Source organism: Canis lupus, chromosome 1, assembly GCF_003254725.2.
Source record: "Canis lupus dingo isolate Sandy chromosome 1, ASM325472v2, whole genome shotgun sequence".
Classification (NCBI taxonomy): Eukaryota; Metazoa; Chordata; class Mammalia; order Carnivora; family Canidae; genus Canis; species Canis lupus.
In genome coordinates this window covers 105,263,032-105,270,259 of record NC_064243.1, presented here as the reverse complement: position 1 = coordinate 105,270,259, position 7,228 = coordinate 105,263,032, and the positions used below count along the sequence as shown (strand labels likewise).

The window sequence follows — 7,228 nt, the reverse complement described above, 5'->3', positions numbered from 1 at the left end:
AAATTATTAAATTTCCTTACTACTTGCAGCCCATTGACAAGTCGTTGATGTGGGCAGAGGGACATTCCTCTAGGGATTCAACTGCCTGGATGTTATACTTTGCTAAGGGCAAAAGGCAACCCTAGTCCAACCCCCTGGCTTCTGTAAATCTACTTTAACATAAAAATTCCTTTTGGGGACACCTGGGTGGCTCAGCAGTTGAGCATCTGCCATTAGCTCAGGGCATGAGCCCAGGGTCTGGGGATCGAATCTCATATCAGGCTCACTGCAAGAAGCCTGCTTCTCCCTCTGCCTATGTCTCTGCCTCTCTCTGTGTGTCTCTTGTGAATAAATAAATAAAAATCTTAAAGAAGGGATCCCTGGGTGGCGCAGCGGTTTGGCGCCTGCCTTTGGCCCAGGGCACGATCCTGGAGACCCGGGATCGAATCCCACATGGGGCTCCCGGTGCATGGAGCCTGCTTCTCCCTCTGCCTGTGTCTCTGCCTCTCTCTCTCTCTCTCACTGTGTGCCTATCATAAATAAATAAAAATTAAAAAAATCTTAAAGAAAAAATCCTTTGGAAACTTTCTTTACCTCTGCCCTCCTCACCAAGATACATGTTGGCAATCGTTCCCCAAGTATATGATCCACTGATATACATCTGACGGGCTTCATTGAGTAAGGGACAGGCAGGACTCATAGGGAGAGATAGGTAGGGGGCCACATCATCAGGCTCACAGAAATCCCAGAAATGCTGAGGTGTAGTGAAACCAGAGATAAGGGAACAAACCAGGCCATCCTGCCCTGGACATCAGAGGTAGGTCTTTTTATGATAGTCACACTGTAACCAACAAAGAATAATCAGATCACAAAGAAGAAGGCCACAAGCTCCAACCAAAAAGGCCTAATTAAACTGGTCAGTTCTAGGGCAGCCCCGGTGGCGCAGCGGTTTGGCGCCGCCTGCAGCCCAGGGCGTGATCCTGGGGACCCTGGATTGAGTCCCATGCTGGGCTCTCTGCATGGAGCCTGCTTCTCCCTCTGCCTGTGTCTCTGCCTCTCTCTCTGTTTCTCTATGAATAAATAAATAAAATCTTTAAAAAAACATAAACTGGTCAGTTCTAAATAAAAGACTGTTGTGGGAGGTCCATGTTGGCAACCCTATCGGGACCCTTCACTCCTGAGAGTTTTTTCTATATCCTTGATTAATAAAATTCTATCACTTCACTCACTTTCTTTTGTCCACGAGATTCATTTTTGTTAAAAGATTTTATTTATTTATTCATAGGCACAGAGAGAGGGGCAGAGACACAGACAGAGGGAGAAGCAGGCTCTATGCAGGGAGCCCGATGTGGGACTCAATCCAGGGTCCCCAGGATCACGCCCTGGGCTGCAGGCGGCGCCAAACCGCTGCGCCACCGGGGCTGCCCGAGATTCATTTTTTGACCTGTGAGACAGAACCTCACTTACTCGCTTCATTGAGACCCGTCAGATGTAGATCAGCAGGCCATATGCTCAACAGATGATTACTAACATGTATCTTGGGAGGGTAGAGATAAAGGAAGTTTCCAAGGGAATTTTTAGAAGTTAAAGGAGACTTACAAGATCCTTGAGGTGGGGCTAATATTAAGGTAAGATTACCTTTTGCCCTTAGCAAAGTATTAACATTGACACAGTTGAGTTCTTAGAAGGTCATTCTGCCTGTCTCAAGGGCTTATCAATGGATGTAAATTGTAAGGAAATTTATTTTTCTTTTTCCTTTGTTCCCCACATCAGAAGCTATCAATGGTGAACCTAAATATTACCTTCACTTCATATATGGAGGAAAAAAAGGCCAAGTCTATCAGAATGTCTATTTTATCAATATTTCATTAATCATTTAATCTTTGCCTATCTTAACAGTGAATAAAAATCTTTTTCAGGGGCGCCTGGGTGGCACAGTTGGTTGGGTGTCCAACTCTTGGTTTTGGCTCAGGTCATGATCTCAGGGTTGTGAGACTGAGCCCTGTGGTCAGGCTGCATGCTTAGCCTGGAGTCAACTTGAGACATTCTCTCCTTCTCCCTCTGCTCCTCTCCCCTCAAATAAATAAACCTTAAAAAAAAAAGTCTTATTTTAGTTTTTTATAAGTTGCTGTTTACTTCCATCCCCCCATTTTAAGTTGGTTATCTTTGTCTTAATCATATTGAGTATTTATAACTATTATTCTACCCCCCTCCCCAATTCTTGTATGTTGACAGACACCCTGGCTTTGGGCTATTATGAATAAAAGGTGCTATGAACGTTCTTGTAAGCCTTCCTGAGGACATATCATTTCAGTTTTTTTTTTTTAAGATTTTATTTATTTATTCATGAGACACACACACAGAGAAAGGCAGAGACACAGTGTGGCAGAGGGAAAAGTAGGCTCCATACAGGGAGCCGGACGTGGGACTCGATCCCGGGTCTCCAAGATCACACCCTGGACTGAAGGCGGTGCTAAGCTGCCGAGCCACAGAGTCTGCCCTCATTTCAGTGTTTTTAAATAAATATGTAGGAGATGAACTGCTGCCTAATATAGTTGTTTTTATTTATTTATTCAAGTTATCTCTATACCCAACATGAGGATTTAACTCACAACCTGGAGATCCAGTCTCATGCTCTTCTGACTGAGCCAGCCAGGTGCCCCATGGTTCTATTTTATTTTGCAATTCTCTTAAGCTTAGAAGTTAGTTTTGAAAGGATTTTTACTCTTTAAAGATTTTGATAGTTTAAGGAATATGGATATACTAACAGTGAATTTTTAAGTTGGGCGCTTTATCCATAGATTTATCTTGAAGGAAACTTCAAAACTGTCCTGCAAATACAATTCTCTGCACATAAGCATTTCTGTTTCCTCATTCTTCCAGTTAATTCTGGTTGGATTAGATTTGATGTTTACATTATGATGACTATGTAAATACTATTTACAGCTCAGCCACATAGTATACTATGATTGTATTTCCTTTCTTGTACAATTTTTTTATTCTTCCTGGAGTTGTCTTATTTATTCCTTCCAGAAATTCTGGCCTTTGGTTCTTAGCAAGCCCTGCCCTTCGCACTGGCTCCACATGACTTGCGACCTGGACATTGGCTTGGGACTGTTCTCACCTTTTCTGGGCAGTAACTGTATCTCCCCACCACCTCTCCCAAAGGGAAGCTTGGTTTCTTCCAGTCACTGTTTTTCACTTCCTTGTGATTAAGTTTTGGAATATAGGTTAGGTCCAGAGCCGATGACCAAGAAATAATTTTTGAGACGTCTTTGGTGCAAAATGGTGGTTTTATTAAAGCCTGGGGACAGGACTCATGGGCAGGAAAAGCTGCTGCCCCGGGCCTGTGAAGGGTAGCTCCCAACCTGGGAGTTAGGAGGGGTTTGAAGATAGCCTACTCTCTAAGGAATTAAGGAAGCAAGGTTTCCAGAACCTTGAGGGGGCTAGTTATTGTTGGGAAGGGTCACTATTTCTTTTTCTTTTTTTTAAATTCATGAGAGACACAGAGAGAGAAAGAGACAGAGACACAGGCAGAGGGAGAAGCACGCTCCCTGCAAGGAGCCTGATGTGGGACTCATACCGGATCCTGGGATCACACCCCAAGCCTAAGACAGACACTCAACTGCTAAGCCATCCAGGCGTCCCATGGGAAAAGGTCACTTACTACTGTCTAATAAAACCTGAGTCATGAGACCCTTCAGATGTACACTGGTGGGCCGTGTCCTTGGAGGATGATTGGCAACATGATTGGCAACACGTATTTTGGGGGTTTAGAGATAAAGGGAAATTTCTAAAGGACCTTTTATATGTTAAAGTAGACTTACAGGATCCTGGGTGTCGGGCTAAGATTGCCTTTTGTCCTTAGCAAAGTATGAACATCGGGGCAGTTGAGTCCATAGAGGAATGTCCCTTTGCCTGTTTCAAGGACTTGTCAATGTGCTGTCCCAGGCTCGTGCCTTGTCCTCAGCTAGCCCTGTGTTCCCCCATCACTTGGATGGCATTATCACTCTCCCTATACCGTTACTGCTTCTCCAGATACTTTTTTGTCCTCAAAATCTTCCTCTTGGCCTCCATATCCGTCAGAAGCATTCCTAGGGTATTTGCCCTTTGGCTTTTATGTTTGCCCTTTTTCCCCCGTTAAAAAACTTTATTTTGTATGGACACTTAAATTCTAAGATGGCTGCACCTCGTGTGTTTTCCAAATCTTTCTTCGTGTAAAGTGGATTTTTCTCGCCAGCCCGCTGAGGTAGACGTATCCTACTCCATGTTTGCCTTGTGTAAGTAGGTTCAAACTTTTGAAAATCAGTGCAGTTTGTAGCGCAGGATTTAAGGTGTGAGACATGGGAGTGTTTTCGGTAGGTTTTCATTGTTTCGAGCCTTACCTGGCTACTCTGGCCAAAACGACCACTTCGCCTTCCGTAGGTCGATTACCGAAGGGCAGCCGCCTGGCAGACCCGCTGGCCAAATGGGCGCGGACATATTGACTCCAGGAAAAGCCGGAAGTCCAAATGACTGTTCTCGGTAGAAACGCCTCTGGCCCTCGTCGGCCGCCATCCCCGGGCGCGGAGGCTGGGCATGGGCGCAGCAGGAGAATTTGCGGAAGTGCGGCTTGTAGGAGGTCGCGGTGGGGTCACTAGAAAATCAGGTCTGTGTATGGTTCGGTATCTGGAATAAGAGGAGAGGACCGAGGCGTCTGTGGGTGCCCGAGTGGGTGGAGCCTTGGGGTCTGTGGGGGAGAGGAAGCAGGTGGAAGCCGGTGCCGATGTCTGTGTGTGCTATGCCTTTGGAGTGTGGGGGCAGTGGTTACCGATCTGTGGAGACCAACGGTTCCGAGACCGCTGTCAGGCTTTGGGTTCTGTCTGTAGCGCCCAGTGATTGAGCTCTAGGGAGGGAGGGGGGGCGGTTTGTCAGTGAAAGCGGTGTCCACTTCGGATTCGGGTTTTACTCTTGCGGCTCAATGAGGGGCAGAGGCGCATGGTCAGCGAACCCTGGTGTTTCGGGATTATTCCGGGGAGGGAGAGTAGGGCGATGATGAGTGCATGGGAGAGGTCCAGGTGTGTCAGCCCCTTGAGAGGTTTGTGAGAACTGAAGCACACTTGGTGGGTGGGTTGAGGGTCCAACGTTTCTTTCTCTCCAATCCAAGCCCCTGGTTTGCCTTTGTCTTTGCACATCTCTTGACCCCATAGTTATGATGGAGGATTTCACACAAAGTGGTTTCAATTAAAGAGGATTTTGCCCTTTCTGCAAGTTTACTTTATGTACGCATACGCACACACAGCTGGAAATGTTTCTTTTGGGTGCCATTGTAACACAGTAAACTAACATTGCTGTTACTCCAATTCTGTTCCCCAACGGTAACATTTGTTACCTTTTTTTCATTTCCCTTTTAGTCTTCGGTTTTCTATGCTTCACAATTCCAATATTCTATTGAAACAGGCATAATTTGACTCTCTATTTAATTTCATGTTATAAATACTATATAATAAACATACGTTTTTTCTTTAAAATTTTTTTAAACTTATGTAACTATTATGTCAAGAGGCAAATCTGTGCCATTATGCATGCAATCTCAGCATTCATTTATTTTTAATTTTCTCTCTCTTTTTTTAAAGATTTTATTTATTTAATCATGAGAGATACAGAGAGAGAGAGAGGTAGAGACACAGGCAAAGAGAGAGAAGCAGGCTCCATGCAGGGAACCTGACGTGGGACTCCATCCCAGGTCTCCAGAATCACGCCCTGGGCAGAAGGCAGGCACCAAACCGCTGAGCCACCCAAGCGTCCCTCAGCATTCATTTAGATAGAATTTGAATAGGCTTGTGTCTGAGTAATCTCTACACCTAACAAGGGGCTCAAATTCACAACCCTGAGATCAAGAGTTGCATGCTTCACCGACTGAGTCAGTCAGGTATCCCTAAATAGAATATAAATATTTAAATACTCAATCACTTTTTTTTTTAATATTTTATTTATTTATGAGAGACACACACACAGAGAGACAGAGACAGAAACAGAGACACAGGCAGAGAGAGAAGCAGGCTCCATGCAGGGAACCTGATGTGGGACTTGATCTTGGGTCTCCAGGATCACACCCTGGGCTGAAGGCGGCGCTAAACCGCTGAGCCACCAGGGCTGCCCACTCAATCACTTTTAAAAACAGGTTTTTATTCTCCATTTACCCATGCACGTGGTTTCCGGTCACTCCTGTCCACCTTGATCTTAATTTTTTTTGCCAGTGTGAATGGTGTTTTTAAACATTTTATTCTCTTCTTTCAATTTACTATCACAAAGAAGAAAAATTACATTAAAAATCTGCTGCTTCACTGAATCCTTAATATTAAGAAGTTCCCATTCCCTGTAATTTTTTATTGTTTAAAGAATTTTAGTGCAGCCCCGGTGGCTCAGCGGTTTAGCACCGCCTTCAGCCCAGGGTGGGATCCTAGACCCAGGATTGAGTCCCATGTCAGGCTCCCTGCATGGAGCCTGCTTCTCCCTCTGCCTATGTCTCTGCCTCCCTCTCTCTCTCTCTCTCTCTCTGTCTCTCATGAATAAATAAAATCTTTTAAAAAATTTTAAAAATAATTTTACATTTGAACACCTATTATGTCTACCACCTAGATTTTTGTCATCATGATTTTGTTTCCTTTATTCCATATCCATATATCACTTCTCAGTCATTAATATACCCTTTTACAGGGATCCCTGGGTGGCGCAGCGGTTTGGCGCCTGCCTTTGGCCCAGGGCGCGATCCTGGAGACCCGGGATCGAATCCCACGTCAGGCTCCCGGTGCATGGAGCCTGCTTCTCCCTCTGCCTGTGTCTCTGCCTCTCTCTCTCTCTGTGACTATCATAAATAAATAAAAATTTAAAAAAAAAAATATACCCTTTTACATTAAAATTTTTTAAAAGATTTTATTTATTTATTTATTTATTTATTTATTTATTTATTTATTTATTTATTTGAGAGAGATAGCACAAGCAGGGAAGAGAGAGAAAAGCAGACTCCCAGATGAGCAGGGAGCCCAATGTGGGACTTGATCTCAGGACCTGGGATCATGACCTGAGCTGGAAGCAGGTGTTTAATGGACTGAGCCACCCAGATGCCCCTCTTTTACATTTTTTAATGTTTATTTATTTATTTAAGTAATCTCTGCACCCAACATTGGGGGCTTTAACTCATGACCTCAAGATCAAGAGTTATATGTTCTTCCAACTGAGCCAGGTACCCTGGTTTGTCTCTCCTTTT

At 44.4% G+C, this 7,228-nt stretch overlaps 1 protein-coding gene across 4 annotated transcripts in view; it reads left to right on the top strand.

The window, feature by feature from the left end:
* ZNF613 (zinc finger protein 613) overlaps positions 1–7,228 on the top strand; it is a 55,605-nt gene that overhangs the window by 22,342 nt on the left and 26,035 nt on the right. For 2 of the 4 annotated variants that reach the window (XM_025421390.3, XM_025421386.3), the window contains exon 1: positions 4,478–4,627. The exons of the other annotated variants lie outside the window; for them this stretch is intronic. The gene's annotated coding sequence lies outside the window, so the exon portion shown is untranslated. Of the gene's footprint in view, positions 1–4,477; positions 4,628–7,228 lie in introns of those variants that run through there. 4 annotated transcript variants of the gene reach the window in all.